The sequence below is a fragment of the Tamandua tetradactyla genome, chromosome 13 (genome assembly GCF_023851605.1).
Source record: "Tamandua tetradactyla isolate mTamTet1 chromosome 13, mTamTet1.pri, whole genome shotgun sequence".
Lineage (NCBI taxonomy): Eukaryota > Metazoa > Chordata > Mammalia > Pilosa > Myrmecophagidae > Tamandua > Tamandua tetradactyla.
In genome coordinates, this window is record NC_135339.1 from 35,643,780 (window position 1) to 35,663,978 (window position 20,199).

At 35.0% G+C, this 20,199-nt stretch overlaps 2 long non-coding RNA genes across 2 annotated transcripts in view; both read left to right on the plus strand.

Moving 5' to 3' along the window:
* The window catches only part of LOC143653865 (uncharacterized), an 88,921-nt gene that overhangs the window by 3,066 nt on the left and 65,656 nt on the right, over nt 1–20,199 (plus strand). The gene's annotated exons all lie outside the window — the stretch shown is intronic.
* On the plus strand, nt 675–19,915 carry LOC143653867 (uncharacterized). Its single transcript, XR_013161576.1, has 2 exons — nt 675–760; nt 19,694–19,915. It is a non-coding gene; the product is annotated as an uncharacterized LOC143653867 (long non-coding RNA).

Sequence of the window (20,199 nt, forward strand, 5' to 3'; positions counted from 1 at the left end):
GAAAGCACATGAAAAGCATCATTAGCATTAGCTACCAGGGAAATGCAAATCAAAACCACAATGAAATACCATTTTATACACATCAGAATAGCTGCAATTAAGAAAAAAGGAAAACAACAAGTGTTGGAAAGGATGCAGAGACATAGGAACATTCATCCTTTGTGGTGGCAATGTAAAATGGTACAGTCTCTGAGGAAGACAGTTTGAATGTTTCTCAGAAAGCTAAGTATAGAACTGCAATAATACTTAGCAGTCTCACTACTAAGTATATACTCAAAAGAACTGAAAGCAGGATTTGAACAGATACTTGCAAACTGGTGTTAATAGTGGTACTGTTCACAATTGTCAAGAGATAGAAGCAACCGGAGTGTATGTCCCTCAACTGATGAATGGATAAATAAAATGTGATATACCCATCCTTTTGAATATTATTCAGCTGTAAAAATAAATGAGGTCCTGATACATGCAACAATATGGATGAACCTTGGAGATGTCATGCTGATGAAATAAGCCAGACACAGATGGACAAATATTGTATGATCCATTGATATGAACTAATTAGAATAAGCAAACGCATAGAGTCAGAATCTAGAATAAAGGTTACTCGAGTTACCAGTAGGGACAGGGAATGGGAAGTTGGGGCTTGGAATGTACAGGGTTCTTATTCGGAATGATGGACATGTTATGGTGTTGGATGGCAATGATGGCACAGCACTGTGAATGTTATTAATAGCCCTGAAATATCTGGATGTGATTAAAGGTAAAATGTTGGATTGTATATATGGTAGCAGAAAAAAAACTTCTTTTAAATCCTTAGAAATACATTGCACCGACCGTGAACCCCTAAGGTAAACTATGGACTTTAATTAATAGTGCAATTATAAAAATCTGCTATCATTTAATTGCAACAAATGTTCCACACTGATGCAAGGCGTTAATAATAGGGTGATATATGGGAAGCTGTATATTATGCATGATTGATTATAAGGAATATTATATTATAGGCTGTTATATTTATTCTACAATAAAGAAACAAAAAAGAAGTCCAATGAACACCAAACAGGGTTAACTTGAAGAAAAATGTTCCCAACGGTGGTCCAATTTTTGTGTGCCAAGGACAAAGAGAGAGTTTTGAAAGCTGCAAGAGAAAAGCAGCATGTTATGGACAATTAGATTAAGTGCCAATTTCTCATCAGTAGCCATAGAGGCAAGAAGACAGTGGGATGAAATATTTAAAGTGCTGAAAGATAACAATTGCCAACTAAGAATTTTATATGCTGTGAGACTTTCTTTCAAAAATAAGAAAGAGATTAAGATATTTCCAGATAAAAAAAAGCTGAAGGAGTTCATTGCCAATTGTTCTGTAAGTAATGCTGAAGATACTTCTTCAGATAGAAAGGAAAGGATGCTAGACAATGAATCAAAGCAGTGTAAAGAAATAAGAACCGATGGTAAAGGTAACCATATGGGTAATTATAAATGACAGTACTAATATATTACATTTATTGGTATGTAGTTCCACTTGGTTCTTTCAGGTGCTAAAATGCAAATGCATAAAAAGTAATGATGAATCTACCGCTTCAGACATACGATGTGCAAAGGTACAATTTGTAACAAGTACAAAAAAAGTGGAGGATGGGGGCATAAGATCAATGTATGTGTATCCTAATGAAGTTAAGTTGCTATTAAATAAAAATGATATATATTTTTAAATATGTAAATATATATATTTATTTAGGAAGTTAATTTTTAACCTCATGGTAACCACAAGGAAAAGAGAAGAAAAATATATCCAAAAAGAGGTAAGAAGTGATACAATATAGTACAATACAAAAAATTAAGTAAATATGAAATTAGGGATTAATGGAAGAATTGAGGGTCAAAAAAAGCTACAAGACTTGCAAAGACTAGATAGCAAAATGGCAGAAGAAACACCTGCACAATCAGTAGGACTTTATATGTAAATGGATTAAACCCTCCTGTCAAAAGGCAGAGATTGGCAGAATGAATATAAAAAATCATGACCCACCAGGAGGTGCAAGGGTAGTTCAGTGGTAAAATTCCTGCCTGCCATGTGGGAGATCAGGGTTCAATTCTTTGCACTTCCCCAAAACAAAAACAAACAAGCAAACAAACACAAGCAGAAATTCAACAAATGATGCTGCAATGACGGGATATTTACATGGAAAAATAATGAAATGTGACCCCGCCATACAGCATGCAAAAAAATAATCATGACCCACTTATATGCTGTTTATAGGAGACTCATTTGAAATTCAAATATATAAGTAGGTTGAAAGTGAAAGGATGAAAAAAATATCCCATGCCAAGTGTTAAAAGAGTCAAGATAGTTATATTAATATCAGACAAAATAGACTTCAAGTAAAAAATTGTTACAAGGAACAAAGAAAGTCATTATGTACTGATATAGGAGTCAATTCAATAAGAATAACAATTCTAAATATATATGCACCTAAGAGCACATCCCCAAAATATGAAGCAAATATTGATAGATTTGAAGGGTGAAATAGACAGTTATACATTAATAGTAGGAGACTTTAATACACCACTTTCAATAATGGAGAGAACATCTAGGCAGAAGATCAATATGGAAATAGAAGACTAGAATGATATAAACCAACTAGACTAAAGAAAAATATATAGAACAATTCACCTAACAGCATCAGAATGCACAATCTTCTCTAGAGCACGTGGATGATTCTCAAGAATAGGTCACAAAACAAATCTCAATAAATTTAAAAATATTGAAATCATAGAATATATCTTCCCAATCACAATGGACTGAAGCTAGAAATCAATACATTTCTACAGAGGTAGAAATGGAAAATTTCCAAATATGTGGAGAAAAAGCAGCCTATTTTTAAACAACCAATGAGGCAAAGAAGAAATCCCAAGGGAAATTAAAATGAAAACACAGTATACCAAAACTTATGGGATTAATCAAAGGCAGTGCTGAGAAGGGAATATATAGCTCTAAATGTTTACATTAAAAAAAAATGTTCTAAAATCAGAGATATAACCTCAAAATGAAAGAACTAGAGAAAGAAGAGCAAACTAAACCCAAAGTAAGCAGGAAAAGGAAGCAACAAAGATCAGGGTGTAGATAAGTGAAATAGAGAATAATAAAAATAATAGAATCAGACAGTGCAAGTATAGTTCAGTGCTAAAATTCTCACCTGCCACATGGGAGACCCAGTTCAATTCCTGGCCCATGCATTTCCTCAAAAAACAAACAAACAAGCGAACAAACACAACAAAAAAACTAACCAAAGCAAAAATCCAGGAAATAGTGCTGCAATAACAGGATAGTCACATGGAAAAAGAATGAAATGTAACCCCATCATAGGGCATACAAAAATAAAATAATAAAATAAAATAAAATAAAATAAAAAGAATAAACAAAACCAAAAGTTGGCATTTTGAAAATATTAATAATAAAAAAAAAAGACAAACCCTTCGCCAGACTGACAAGGAAAAAAAGAGAGAGGAAGTAAAATCAGAAATGAAAAAGGTGACATTATTATTGTACCCACAAAAATCAAAAGGAATATAAGAGGCTACTATGAACACCTTTATGCCAACATTTAAATAACCTAGATGAAAGGTGCAAGTTCCTAGACACACACAAACTATCTATACTGCCTCAATAAGAAATAGAAGATCTCAACAAACCAATGTAAAAAGATCAAATCAGTTATCAAAAATCTCCCAAAAAAAGAACAGCTCAGGACCACATGACTTCACAGGGGAATTCTGCTAAACATTCCAAGAAGAATTAATAGCAATTCTTCTCAAACTTTTCCTCATTCTATGAGGCTAACATCATCCTATACTAAAGCTGGATAAAGATACTGGAGTAAAAGAAAATTACAGACAATTATCTCTTATGAATATAGGTGCAAAAATCCTGAACAAACTGTTAACAAACCAAATCCACAGCATATTAAATGAATTATGCACCAAGATCAAGTGGAATTAATCCCAGGTATGCAAGCGTTCTTCAACATAAGAAACCAATTAATGAAACATTTACAGAACAAAGGAAAAAAACCATATGATGATATTAATCAATGCAGAAAAGGCATTTGACAAAATCTAACACCACTTCTTGATTTAAAAAACCCAACAATTTAGAAAATGAGGAGTAGGAGAAAACTTCCTCAGCATGATAAAGGGCATATATGAAAAACCCACAGCTAACATCCAATTTAATGATGAAAGACTGAAAGCTTTCCCTCTAAGATCAGGAACAAGACAATGATGCCCACTATCACCACTTTTATTCAACATTGTATTTGAAGCTTTTGCCAGAGCAATTAGGAAGAAAAAAAAAGGCATCCAAATTGGAAAGGAAGAAGTAAATCTTTCATTATTTGCACATGACATGTTCCTATGTGAAGAAAATCCTAAAACACTACAACAATGCTTGTCATGGTCAGGTTCATGTGTCAACTTGGCCAAGTTGTGGTACCTGTTTGTTTGGTTGGGCAAGTCCTGGCCTGTCTGTTGCAATGAGGACATTTCATGGAATTAGATCATGACCATGTCAGCTGCATCCACAGCTGATTCCATTTGTAATCAGCCAAAGGGGAGTGTCTTCTGCAAAGAGTGATGCGTAATCTAATCACGGGAAGCCTTTTAAGGAGGATTCAGAAGAGACAGGCTCTATTTCTGCTTTGGCTGGCAAGCCTCCCCTGTGGAGTTTGTCCAGAACCTCCATTGGAGTCGTCGGCTTCACAGCCTGCCCTGCGGATTTTGGACTCTGCATTCCTGCAGTCATGTGAGACACTTCAATAAATTTTATATTTGCTAGTGTTCTCTGTTGATTCTGTTTCTCTAGAGAACCCTAACTAATACAATGCTACTAGAGCTAAGAAAGGAATTCAGCAAAGCAGTGGGGTACAAGATCAACACCCCAAAATAAGTAGTGTTTCTATAACTGAAGAAGAAACCAAGGGAAAAATTCCATTTATAATAGCAACAAAAGAATCCAATATCTAAGAATAAATCTAATGAAGGATATAAAGGACCTTTACATGGAAAACTACAAAACATTGCTAAAAGAAATCAGAAAAATCAAAGAAGATCGAAATAAATGGAAGCACATGCCATGTTCAATGACTGAAAGACTAAATTTCATTAATATGTCAATTCTACCCAAAGTGATTTCAGATTCAATGCATTCCCAATCAAACTTCTAACAGCCTTCTTTGCAGGAATGGAAAAGTCAATGATCACATTTATATGGAAGGTTAAGGGGCCTTAAGTAGCCAAACCCATCTTGAGAAAAGAAGTCTGAAGCTGGAGAACTCCCGCTTTCCAATCTTAAAACTTGTTACAAAGCCATAGTAATCAAAACAGCATGGTACTGGCATAAGAACAGACCTATAAACCAATGGAATCAAATTGAGATTTCAGAAATCAAACTTTGCATTTATGGCTAATTTATTTTTAACAAGGGTGCCAAATCCATCTAATGGGGAAAAAATAATGCCTTCAACAAATGGTGGTGGGAGAACTGGCTCTCTCTATATCAAAGAATTAAGGTGAACCCCTACCTCTCACTATATACACTAATTAAAATGGATAAAAAAACCCAAAGTATAATAACCAGAACTATCAAATTCCTAGAAGAAAACATAGGGGACCATCTTCAGGACCTTGTATTAGGCAATGGCTTCTTAGACTTTACTTACAAAGCACAAAATACAAGACAAAAAAATAGATAAATGAGACTTCATCAAAATTAGAACTTTTTTGCATCAATGAATTTCATCATGAAAGTAAAAATGGAAGTATTTGGAAACCACATATTTGATAAGTGTTTAACATCAAAAATATATAAAGAAATCCCACCACTCAATTACCAAAACATAACCTAATTAAAAACAACAACCAAAACAACCCAATTAAAGGATGGACAAAAGGCTTGAATAGACAATTCTCCAAAGAAAATACAAAAATGACTAAAAAAAAGTACATGAAAAGGTGCCCAGCATCATTAGCCACTAGGGAAATGCAAATCAAAATCACAATAAGATACCAATTACACATGCAGTCTATGGATATTATTTTAAAAAAATGGAAAATTATAAGTGTTGGAGAGGCTGTGGTGAAATAGAAACACTCATTCATTTTTGGTGGTTATGTAAAATGTTGCAGCCACTGTCGAAGACAATTTGGCAACTCCTCCGAAAGTAAATATAGAATTACCATATGGCCCTGCAGTACCGCTTCTGGGTATATATCCAAAAGAATTGAAAATATGGACTCAGACAATCATTTGTACACTGATGTTCATATTGGCACTGTTCACAGTTCCCAAGAGATGGAAGCAACCCAAGTTTCTTCGACCAATGAATAGCTAAACAAAATGTGGTATATATACACAATAGAATATTATTCAGCCATTAAAAGGAATGGAGTCCTGATAAGTGTAACAGCATGGATGAACTTTGAAGACATCTATCATGTTGAGTGAAATAAGCCGGCCGCAAAAGGATAAATATTGCATGATCTCACTGATTTGAAATAATCAGAATAAGCAAATTCATAGAGCCAGAAACTAGAATATAGGTTATCAGGGGGCTGGGGTTGGGGTAAGGAATGGGTAATTAATAGTTAAATTGCACAAAGTTTCTATTTGGAATGATGGAAAAGATTTGGTAATAGATGGTGATAGCACAACATTTTGAATGTAATCAACAGCACTGAGTCATATAATTAAGTGCAGTTAAAAAGGGGAAATTTTAGGTAGTTTGTTTGTTACTGGAATAAAAAAATTTAAAAATCCATAGGATTTTAAAGTAAACCAGGGACTATAGTTGATAGTCCAATTATAAAAATGTTCTTTCACTAGTTGTAACAAATGTGCCACTATAATGCAAAATATTAATAATAGGGTGGTATATGGGAACTCTATTTTATGCATGATTTTTTTTCTTTAAACTTACATCTCCTCTAATAAAAAATGTCAGTAAAAGTGCAACTTTAACCCTTGGCATTAATTCACTAAAACATTTCCATACAGTATTAATCCTGAAATTTTACATGACCAAGATCTCAATCAGATTATATACTTATTCCCTATCCTTATATGAGGGAGTTCATACATGGGATGCTCGATAAGTAAGCCATATGGAGGCATTTCTGACTGACAAGAGTACAGAAGATTATTTTTCAAAAGAACTTGTTTTTGAAGGGACGCATGGATATACATGCACACTAGAGACAAAAGGAACACATTCATATAGTATTTTGGGCCTGGCCTGCCTGATGGCAAGAAGTACTGGAAATACTGTTTCAAAGTATGATCTTACAAGATTTCCACCCCATTTTAGCAGAATCAAATATTTGGCTTATATATATAATCAGGCTCTAGAAGTTGGCACTATAACCAGCCCAAACAACCTGCAGTTCTTCCACTGAAACATGAACATTTATTTCTTGGAATTGGGGGCCTCAAATTATTCACCTTTCCATGACAATGTACTATTAAGAAACTATGCTTTTATGTGACTTTTATGTGTTCCATTCCAGTGATGGAGAAATGAAAGTCTGTATCACAGATTGCTAACAAAGAGATACAGATGAATCTATTAAAGTATATCTCCTTGCTGTTTAGTTTTTGACTTCCAATTGGCACTTTTTTTTGCCTTTCAGATTTGACACTTAAGAATAAAGTGCCTGTGGAAACAAAGCATAAGTGAGCTGGAGTGTGTATGTTATATAGAAAACTGAGAGAAATCTTTGTGCTGTGCACATCTACAGCTGTCACCTATTTTTCATTTACAGTAAGGTCAATCAAACAAAAGGACCCAAGACAAAACTTTCAGTAGCATCTTTGTTCTCATCTCAGTCTAAAAGAGGTAACTTCTTGTAGTCACTTCCAACTATGGGTCATAGTGATTTTTCAGCACATCTTTGGCTTAGATATTAATTTTTGGTCATATGGGAGTTCTTTCCAGCTCCTAAAAGAAAATAAATAAAGCTTTTTTAAAGATATGGACTCCAAAGCTCCAAAAGTAAATTACTTAACCTTCCGTATTTGAACCTGACTATTGACCTCCATATAGTTTTGTGAGTAGAAGATTTAGTTATTAATTCAAAATTAATTTTCAATAAAAAATAGCCTATCCTCTGATGACATAATTATTATTGAGCTCCTTTGCACTACCTTGCTCTGTCTTCTTTGTGAAACTTTCTCCATCCATTTCCACATCAAATGGCTGGATAGGATCAATCTTCTATTTATTTTATTAGGGGTAAATATTCATTTATTTTGTATCTAAGGAAGGAGACTGAACAATTAATAATCTGAGATTTAAGGATTGTTGATGATCGTTGCTATCCATCTTCTAATTATTTGTGGCCATAATATAAGAGGATTGTACTTTTTCCCCCTTTCTGTTGAAATTAAACACATCACAAGCTAAATAAAAAATTAGGGAACTTTTAGTCTTGGTCTTTGAATTTTGTGATTTCAAAGACACAACTTGGGGAAAAAATCTTCCTCTGTCTGTTAAAGTATTTTACAAGTTCAGGATGTTTATTTTCAGTGATTAAACAAAATGGAGAGTGCCAACTGATTTTTTTTTTCAGTAGATGATTTTTCTTTTTTATGTTTAACTTCAGTTTGAATGGAGCTCAGTGTCTCCTTCATTTTCTTCCTAAAATGTTGTTTCAAATTTTGTCAGATTAGAGTTTCTATTTTATAAAAGCTCTAAGGGAAGGAATTGCATACCACACCAGGACAAATGAAAACAGTATTTTCTTTGAGTTAAAATGTATTACTTTCTCTTTTTACTGGTATGGTTATGTACTGTATGGGAAGAGGTAATGTAGGCCTTCACATACCTCAATATCTATAATTAAGGACTGCTTGACATGATTTTTTTCCCTACTGCCAAATAAATATCAGTTTTAAAAGGAATATTACAGGAAAAGTGATAAATATAGGCAAAAGGGCAAAACTTGTTCTCTGTCTTCATGACAGAATACAGAGTTGCATTTTTTTTGATAAATACTTACAATGGCTACACTGTTGACTTGGCATGCAGATCAAAAGACTGACAGATTTAATTCATCTTTCTGCTCTATACAAACAATGACATGTACGAGGCAATTTGCACTGCTTTCAGCAAGTAATTGAAGGTAGTGCAAACAGACTTTAAACGATCAGTAGTGCACAACTTAGCTGTTCGACTAAAAGAGATCCGACAGTGCATGTTCTCTTTACTGTTTCATTGAGATTCCTCTTTCCCTGCCCTTTGCCCTTCCCTTATTCTCTTGGAATTAATAACGAGTGATAGCCTGAGCATTGTGTCAAAGGAAATGGACATATGCACCGTGTATTAACTCACTCATCGGCTTCTGGGTTAAGAGATAAACTCCAAGAGTGCACAAGAATAATCTGAAGACATGTGGAAGTTAACCACAAGAAATCAATGTTTGCATAAGCTTCCATTACACAGGCATCTTTTGCTCTATAATGCTGGGATAGTCTGTATAATAGGGTGATAAATTCATCTGCAAATGGATAAAGGATGACCCTGAAGGATTCTAACATGACATTTTCTCTGGATCTAACTTGGTGGAAATTAAAGCCAGCATTTTTCTCCAGTAATTTGTGTACTTGATGTTTTTTTCCCCCCAAATTGCATGGTGCCAGCAATTTGGTTTTAAATACAATAGCCTTTTGAAAAGTACTGAAGAAAATGAATAGAAAATCACCAGCATCATAGCAAATTATCCTAGGTCAACACATAATGCCTGCATTTTCCAGATGTCTCAATTCAGGCAGCTACTTTGGGCATTTTTGTCTAAGGATGCTTATAAGTATCCCGAGTTTAATAATATAGTTTCTGTTGTGTGCCACTGTAGGCTAACATCATTGTATATCTATCTTCCACATTAAGGTTACAAAAGAAATGGATTAAAAACAATGTGCCCAGAGGCAGTCCTTTGCTTGACTGTTTCAAATGAGTTCTTTGTTCACAATTCTTGCCTTTACTTTGGCATCATAGTAAATTTCTCATGATTCTGTCTCAATTATAAAATTATAACTGTTTTAAACTGTAAGGTTTTTAAAGTATCTTCCCAAAATTTTTAATAGTTTTTAAACATTCAGAAATTTAAACATTTGGGAATGGTCTATGCTATAATAATTAACTGACAAATTAGATTAAGAATATTGGGTCTCTTTTAGGGTTGTGTTAAAAAAAAAAACCAACTTACCAGCAATGTTAGCTCAGTGTAGAAAAATTTAACAGATTCAAATAAACAGAAGTAACAAAAATCGTCTATAATACTTTCACCCCCCCAGAACTACTGTTATTGACATTTAGATATTTATACTTTCAACTTTAAAATATGTTATGCCATTCTTTTTTTTTCTTTTGTTAGAGCAGTTGTGGGTTTATAGGACAATCATATATAAAATACAGGATTCCCATATACTCACTTGCATTGGTGTGGAACATTTGTTACAATTGATAGCACATTTTTGTAATTGTACTATTAATAATTTAGGGCTCACAGTTTGTGCAGTGTAATTCCAAAATGTGTAGTTCTATAGATTTAAAAAAATATATTTATTCTGTTACTATATATACAATCTGACATTTCCCCTTTAATCATATTCGGATATGTACTTCAGGCTTGCAATGTTATGCAACCATCACAACCATCCATCACTAAAACATTTCCATCATTCCAAATAGCAACCCTAAACATTTCAAGCTTTGACTTCCTATTACCTATCCTCATCTGTCCCCTGGTAACTTTTATTCTAGATTCTTATTCTATGAGTTTGCTTATTCTAATGATTTCAAATCAATTATATCACACAATATTTGACCATTTGTGTTTGGTTTATGGCACTCAACACAATGTCTTCAAGGTTCATCTATACTGTTGTATGTATCAGGACTTCATTCCTTTCTACAGGTGAATAATACTCTACTGTATGTATATACCACATTTTATTTATCCATTCATCGCTTGATGGACACTTAGGTCACTTCCATGTTTCGGCAATTAAGAATAATGCCACTATGAATATCAGTGTGAAAATATCTACTCCAGCCCCTGCTTTCAATTCTTTTTGGTAAATACCTAGTGGTGGGATTGCCTGGTCATATGGTAATTCTATACATAGCTTTCTGAGGAACTGCCAAACTGTCCACCAGAGTGGCTGTGCCATTTTACATTGCTACCAGCAAGGAATGAGTGTTCTTATTTCTTCATGCCTCTCCAACATTTGCTATTTTCCATTTTTTTCTGACAGCTAATGTGCTGTTTTGAATCTGTTGTGTCCCCCAGAAAATGTCCTTTAATTCTCATTCGATATTGCTGGGTGGAAGCTTTTTGATTGTTTTCATGGAGATGTGACCCATCCAATCGTGTGTGGTAACTTTTGATTAGATGGTTTCCATGGAGATCCGTTGTCTCCACTCATCCAAGCTGGGGTTGCTTACTGGAGCCCTTTAAGAGGGAACCATTTTAGGAAAAGCTTTAGCGCCATGAGAGCCACTAGAGCCAACAGAGCAGAGAGAGCCCCAGGGAAGCCTTTGAAGATAAAGCTAGTAGATCTCACTATGTGCTTTGCCAGCTGAGAGAGAAATCTGATGTCATTGCCCTTCTTGAACGAAGGTATCTCTCCCTGGATGCCTTAGAGTGGACATTTTTATAGCCTTGCTTTAATTTGGACATTTTCCCAGCCTTAGAACTGTAAATTAGCAACTTAATAATTTCCTGTTTTAAAAGACATTCAGTTTCTGATATATTGCATTCTGGCAGCTTATAAACTAGAATAGCTGATAATTTGAACATCTTTTCATGGGCTTTCTGGTCGCCTGTCTACTCATTTTGGAGAGATGTCTATCAAGTCTTTTGCCCAATTTTTAATTGAGTTGTTTATCTTGTTGTTGGTTGAAGGATTTCTGTATATATTCTGGATATTAAATCTTTATCAGATTTATGGTTTCCACACATTTTCTTTCTTTGCATAATTTGTCGTTTTACTTATGTGATAAAGTCCTTTAGGAAAAAGAGTTTTTAATTTTGATGAGGGCACACAACTGTTTTTTCTTTTGTTGCTAGTGCCTTAACTCAAGGTCTAGAAGATTTCTTAACTCAAGGTCTTGAAGAGTCCTCCCTGTATTTTCTCCTAGGGGTTTCACGATCCTGTCTCTTATATTTAAGCCTTTGATCCATTCCATTTTGAGATGATTTTTGTATAAAGTGTGAGATTGGGGTCCTTTTTTTTTTTTTTTACAAATGGAGATCCAGTTTTTCCCAGCATCACTTGTTGTTTCAAGTGGAATGGACTTTGCCCCCTTGTCAAAAATCAGGTGGGCATGTGAGGGTTGATCTCTGAACTCTCAAATCTATTCTATTGGTTTATATGTTTGTGTTTGTGCTGGTGCCATGCTGTTTTGATTACTGTGGGTTTGTAATGTTTTGAGATTGGGAAGTGTGAATCCTCCAACTTCATTTTTCTTTTTCACAGTGGTTTTATCTATTCAGGGTCACTTGCCCTTTCAAATACATTTTTTCATTGCCCTTTTCATTTCTGCAAAGAAGGCTGTTTGAAGTTTGATTGGGTCTGCATTACATCTATAAATTGCTTTGGGTTTTCTTGACATCTTAATGATATTTAGTCTTCCAATCTATGAACATGGCATGTGCTTTATTTATTTATGTCTTCTTTGATTTCTTTTAGCAATGTTCATAGTTTTCCATGTAAAAGTCCTTTATATCCTTGGCCTTAGATATCTGATTCTTTCAGTTGCTATTGTGAATGGTTTTTTCCCTTGGTTTCTTCTTCAGATTGTTTATTGTTTGTGTATGTAAACACTACTGATTTTGGAGTGTTGATCTTGTACCCTGCTACTTTTCTGAATTCATTTATTACTTCTAGGAGGTTTCCCATGGATTTTCTGTTCGTAGGATCACATCATCTGCAAATAAGGAAAATTTTACTTCTTCCTTTCCAATTTGCTTTTTTTTTTTTCTTGCCTAATTTCTCTGGCAAGAAACTTCCAGTACAATGTTGAATAACAATGGTGATAGTGCACATCCTTGTCTTGTTCCTAGTCTTAGAGGGAAAGCATTCAGTCTTTCACCACAAAGTAGGATGTTAGCTTTGGGCTTTTCATATGTACCCTTTATCATGCTAGGAAGTTTCCTTCTATTCCTAGTGTTCCAAGCGTTTTTGACAAGAAAGGGTGCTGCATTTGTCAAATGCTTTTTCTGCATCATTGATATTATTATTTTTACCTCTTCATTCCATTACTGTGGTGTATTACATTAACTGATCTTCTTGTGTTGCACCAACCTTGCCTACCAGGGATATAAATCACTTGATCATGTCATATAACTCTTTTAATATGCTGTTGGACATGGTTTGCAAGTATTTTGTTGATGATTTTTGCATCTGTTTTCATAAAAGATATTGGTCTGCCATTTTCATTTCTTGTGATATCTTTATCCAGCTTTAGTATGGGGGTGATGTTAGCCTCATATAATTAATTAGGGAATTTTCCCCACTTTTCAATTTTTTGGAAGAATTTGAGCAGAATTGGAGTTAAGTCTTATTGGAATGTTTTATAGAATTCCTCTGTGAAACCATCTGGTTCTGGGCTTCGCTTTGTTGTGAAGTTTTAGATTGCTAATTCAATCTCTTTAATAGGAATTGCTTTGTTGAGATTCTTTTTTTCTTCTTGAGTCAATGTAGGTAGCGTGTGTATTTCTAAGAATTTGTCCATTTCATCTCGGTTATCTAATTTATTGGCATACAGTTGTTCATAGTATCCCATTATAACCCTTTTTATTTCAGCAGAGTTGGTAGTAATGCCCTCCTTTTCATTTCTGATTTTCAGAAATTCTGTCTTCTATTTTCTCAGTCTAGCTAAAGGTTTGTCAATTTTTAAAAATCTTTTCAAAGAAACAGCTTTTGATTTTGTTGATTCCCTCTATTGTTTTGTTTTCTATTTCATTCATCTTTGTTCTGATTTTTGTTATTTCCTTCCTTCTGTTCACTTGGAGTTTAGTTTGTTCTTTTTTTAATTCATTCAATTTTGTGGTTAGGTCTCTGATTTGAAGTCTCTCTTCTTTTTCAAGGTAAGTATCTAGAGCTATACATTTCTCTCTCAATATTGCCTTTGTAGCTACCCCATAAGTTTTTTTTTTACTAATTTTTAAATTTAAAAAATATGACAAGAAAGAAACACAAACATTCATATGATCATTCCATCCTACATATATAATCAGTAATTCACAATATCATCACATAGTTGCATATTCATCATCATGAACCCTATAAGTTTTGAAATGTTTTATTTTCATTTTCATTTGCCACCAGATATTTCCTAATTGCCCTTATGATTTCCTCTTTAACCCTTTGGTTGTTTAAGAGCATGTTGTTTAATTTCAACATATTTGTGAATTTTCCTTTTCTCCTTCCAGTATTTTTTTTTTTACTTCATTGATTTCTAACTTCATTCTGCTGTGGTTGGAGAATGTACATTGTATGATTTCAGTATTTTTTAATTTATTGAGACTTGTTTTGTGACCCAACTAGATGGTGTATTCTGGAGAATGATCTGTGTACACTTGAGAAGAATGTTATTCTGTTTTCATTGGGTGCAGTGTTCTATTAATGTCTGTTAGGCCTAGTTGGTTTAGTGTATCACTGAAGTCCTGGACTTCCATATTGATCTTCTGACTGGATGTACTAACTGTTATTGGAATGGTATATTAAAGTCTCCTATTATTAAGGTAGAACCATTGATTTGTCCCTTCAAATCTGTCAGTAATTGCTTCATATATTTTGGGGCTCTGCTGTTAGGTGCTTATGAATTTATAATTGTTACATCTTCCTATTGAATTTTCCACTTTATCAATATATAATGACCATCTTTGTCCCTTGTAACTGTTTTCGACTTAAAGTTTATTTTATTCAATATTAGTAAAGTTACCCCAGCTCTCTTTTGGTTGGTACTTGCATGGTATATATTTTTTCATCCTTTTACCCTCAACCTACTTTTATCTTTTAATTTAAGGTGAGTCTCTTACAGAAAGCATAATTGGTTCACGTTTTTTCATCCATTCTGCCAATCTCTGTCTTTTGACTGGAGAGCTTAATCCATTCATATTAAAGTCACTACTGATAAAACCGGACTTCCTTCTGCCATTTTTCTATTTCAACTTTGTGAAAGTATTATACATTTTTTTGTCCCTCACTTCCATAAAATCCCACTTTTATGTTTATTTGCTTTTTTTGTGTTATACCATATTGAGTGCCTTCTCATTTCTATCTGAAAATATTGTATGTGTGTGTGTGTGTGTGTGTGTGTGTGTGTGGTTACCATGGGGTAAAAATTTAAACCCTTAATATATAACAATCATATTTACTTTGATATCAACTTAACTACTCCAATAGTTCTGTTTGTTTCCCTTTTAATCTCTACCTCTTTACTGTTTCTCATATCGCTCATTCATTGTTTTCCTGACATTCTTTAGTTCTTTCACTATATTTTCCTTCATCTCCTTGAGCATTTTAAGATCATTTTAAAAAAGACTTTGTTCACTATGTCCACATTCTAGTCTTAATTGCTGTGTTTTTTCCTTTTTATCTTTATCCTCTTCCTTTGATGGGCCATCAGTTCCTGTTTTTGGTTGTTGTTTTGCTCTCTTTTGTGGCACAACATTTTGCAATATTAATTCTTGGAATTACTCCCTGGGATGTCTGTTTCTTGGTTTTGTAAACAGCTGGGGATAAGACAGATTTTCTTCAGCTTTATTCCTCTCCTTGGGCAGGTCTGCCCAAGGTGCAGTATAGGGCAGGGGGTTCCCTTGGTTCTCTGAGTGTCTTTCTTGTCCTGGAATTTTACTTTTTGGTTGTTTTGGGGTTCCCCTGCTTATAGGAGTTTGGTTGTCCCCTCTGCCTTCCCATGAAACAGACCATCCTCTCCTAGATGTTTGAAACTCTCAGGCCTTTGCACTAGACTGTCTCTATAGATTTTTTCACTCCTCCTTTTCATCTCTGCCTGATTTTGCCCAGAGAGCAAATTCTGTGAGAAGAGTGACCCTGGAGAGGACTTTCCCAATTCCATCTTTCCCAGCCAACTCAGGACCAAGGGTCCATGGATGTGGCATAGATTGGCTCCAAAGTGCTGTAGGGAGGGTATCAGGAGGGTGCCAAAATCTTCTCCGATGGCTCCCAAAGCTGAGCTTTCCTGGCCTGCCCAGCAAGTGCATACCTTCAGCTGCCTCCTGCAGCCCTGAGGAAGTGCTGTGTCTTTAAAACTACCCCAGCTTTGCTCCTGTAGGGCAGGATTAAAACAATGGCTGCCCTCAGAGCTAGGATTTAGCAATCCAAACTTGCTGATCAAAAGCTGCAATCAGTGATTGGCTGTGCCCACCCCTGTTCTTTGGGAAAAGGACCTCTATATTCCTTTCTGTCATCAGCATCTAGCCAGAGATGTCTAAGAAATGTTAGACTATGTGAAAAACCACCTCCTTCTCCAAGACCATATTCCTTCATGTAAGGCAATCCAAAGGCTCAACTCCATAAAAAGAAGGTTGTATGTACACACCATATGTACACACTGGACCCTGGGCAGCCTGCTGCAAAGGTGGGGAATGGTCAACGTTAGCCGTCATATGGAGAGAGCAATTTATAGTTCTTCACTGTAATTTATCAGTCTCTTCCTCCCTCTTCTTTGGATGCTGTAAAGTTTTATTCTGGCCTCTGGGGTTTCAAAATAGTTGTTTTGAAGAGTTCCTACCTGTTTCATCATTTTTTTTGGTAGAAGGACTGAGTTCTGGAGTTCCCTACTCTGCCATTGACCCCATAATTTCCTTCTATGACCATACTTTTAGAAAGTAAATAGAACCTTGAGTCATTATGGGAAAACTGTATATATATATATATATATATTTTTTTTTTTTTTTTTTTTTTTCTCCTCTCCTATATCGTTTTACAGAGTATGTTTTGGTTGTTTCTCTACATTGGATTGCTTCTGCAGTTTTCTTAGAATCAACAGTTTTCGAGTAGAAAGTTTTACCATATACATCTCTGTTTTAAGACAAGTGAGGAAATGGGTAAATAATATTCCCAGGACCACATGGGCTGGCTAGTGGCAGAGAGAGAAATTGACAAAAATGAGTGATTCCTAAAAATCTGAAAAGAAAGGTAAAAGATTAAAAAATTTGTCTGTGAGGGACAGCTAAATATATTGGGCATGTTTAATTTGGAGAAAGGACTTAAGGGGAGTTTGATAATTGTCTTATTATTTGAATGGTTGCCATCTTGACTTCTTCGTGAGTGCTCTACAAAAAAAGAGAGATAAAATTAGGATATATGGTAGTGGTTACCACCGAGGAGGTCTGGGATCCTGTTGAAAAAGGAAGAAGGGCTCAGCAACTGGAAATATTCAACAGAGCTATCAGTTGTAGTGAAAGGACTAAAATACCTCTTCCTTGAAGGTGACCAAGGGTGCACTGAATGGCCATCAGGGCTGCTGGCAAATGATTTGCTGCATGGAAAGAAATGTTAGACTATGTGAAAAACCACCTCCTTCTCCAAGACCATAATTCCTTCATGTAAGGCAATCCAAAGGCTCAACTCCATAAAAAGAAGGTTTTACGTACACACCATATTGAAACCTAAGTGAGAGCTGAGTTAAATAAAAAACAAAATCAGTTCTAGTTTGTACAGAAGTCTTTGGATAAAATTTCCAATTATCAAAATATTAGCAGGTCTTTTACTATGCCAGATGTAAGTGGTACATTTAATTCCAGAAACATAGGAGTCTCAAACTTCAAGCCATCATTGTGAAATTGTCAGAGTTTTGACTTGGGTGATAAGGATTCCACATCTCACCCTCAGAAGGAGGCCATGAAGATGCCTAAGGAAACATGGAATTATATATAACACACTTGATTAAGTGAACTGTGTTCATTTTTTTCTGTGTAGAGTCTAATCAGTTAGTCTGTGTATGAGAACATTGCAGTAATATAGTCTAGAAGCAAGCAAATCATAAATCACCACTTTGGGAACAAACCAAACCGATAGGGAAATGACTTAGAGGTAGTAGAATAATAACATAACCCAAGATGACTTTATATTTTTCCAGAGATAAAATGGGATTGAGCATGATTCCTAAATACTGTGCAATATCTGCAAAGGTAAGATGATCATTATAAATCAGAGTGTTACAAGGAGAAGAAAAGAGCTGTAGCTAGAGACAGATGCTCCAATTAGCAAGACATCCATTTCCAAATTATTATGTTTTCAAATAAATTCTGACATGCAATTTCTGAACATTGGAAAATAATACTAAACCAGCCCAAGTAGAAAAAGGAAGTAAATCTTGGCAGAGCTACATGTCTTCAGCATATTACTAATAATTCATTCCATTGCTGAGAAGGGGGGTGAAAAGAATGATCTTCAAAGCCAGACTTCAACTTGAGATGGTTTTCTCAAACTTGAAGTTACAAATTGAAACTGGCAAAGTAAGAAAAAAAAATCCCGCAATTGTTAAAGCAGATAGTTCAGTCAGATAGTTTAAATTGATCTAAAAGGACCATCATGTTCCAAAATATCAAATACAGCTGAGAAGTCTTATGAGCTTAATTTTACCCTCTGGTACATGGTACACATCATTATGCCTCTTAGAAAATCTATACTGTTCCTACATGCAGACATAAAACTTTGCTTTCTTTTCAGTAAGTCCATTCACAGTTGGGACCCATGTAGGTCCATAAAACTATTAACCCCACTTCCATCCTTCCCAACCCCCAATCCATGTGAGCCAGCTTTTTATAGAGGAAGGAACATGATGATGCACATATTGACTTCAGAAAGCTACTCTCTTGATGAAATAGAGAAAAGAGGAGGGGTAAGGCTGTGTTTTTTAAAGTATGATTCATATATGACCTATGTTGGAATCAGCTGCATTTCTTCCAACTAAAGCAGTTATCTAGGCACCTCCCATTCCTACCAAATTGGATTCTGTGGGGGTTGCGCCTGCATTTTATATAAGCTCATCAGGAAGTGCCAGTCTTTTAAAGTTTGAATATCGTTGGTTTAAGTACATGTGTGTGGGTTCTCTTCTTCAGCATCCTTTCATAACTTCTAGAATTTTTGGGTGTTGTAAAATTATTGTCAAGAAATGAGTGCTCAGTGTACAAAAAGAGTTGTGGGAGATGAGATGAGGAAGAAAAACATGCAGAATGACAAGTTTGAGATCAAATAATTTGAAGTCTGAATGTCTGAGTAGAGACATAATGTATGACATATGTAGACATAAGCTATTGAAATCAAAAGCAATGGGTTGGGGATAGAATGAGGGAAGTATATAAAATGGCTGTGTTCTTAAACTGTCATTTATGTCAGCCTATTGCTTGTCATTGGAAATAAGCTGAGAATCCCCTTTGTATAACACAGAGATGAATCTTGGAAATTCTTACAAGTGTGTTTAAATGCCATTTGAAGCCCAGCTAAAGCTTTTATCTTTGAATTCAGTTTATACAGCTGTGGCCAATGTAATAGTAAAATGATGTTTTATGCCAGTCAATGTTCTAAACTCCTTAGCTCTATTATCTCATTTAATCGTCACAACACTCTTCTGAGATAAATGTTATTATTCTTTTTGTTTTACAGATGAGAATACTGAGGCTCAGAGAAGTTGAATACTTGATTTAAGTTATTCGGTAGCAGAACCAGCCTTTAAACATGGAAGACAGATGTTGTGGGTTACTATGTTCTAAATGATATAGTGAAGTTCTACCCCCTGAACCTGTAAATGTGATCCAATTTGGAAATGGGCTTTATGCTGATGTAATTAGTTAAAATAAGATTACCCTGGATTAAGGTAGGCTCTAATCCAATATGCCTGGTGTCCTTAAAAGAAAAGGATAAAAGACAGAGACAGACATAAAGGGAAGATGGCTATGTGAAGACAGAGGCAATGTTTGGAGTTATGCTGTCACAAGTCAAAATGCCTGAGCAAGCAGATACTGGAACAGGCAAGGGAGGATACTCCGCTAGGGACTTCAGAGGGAGCCTGGCTCTGCCAAAACCTTGATTTTGGACTTCTGGCCTCCAGAACTGAGAGAATTAAGTGTCTGTTGGTTTAAGCCACCCTATTTTTAGGTCATTTATTATGG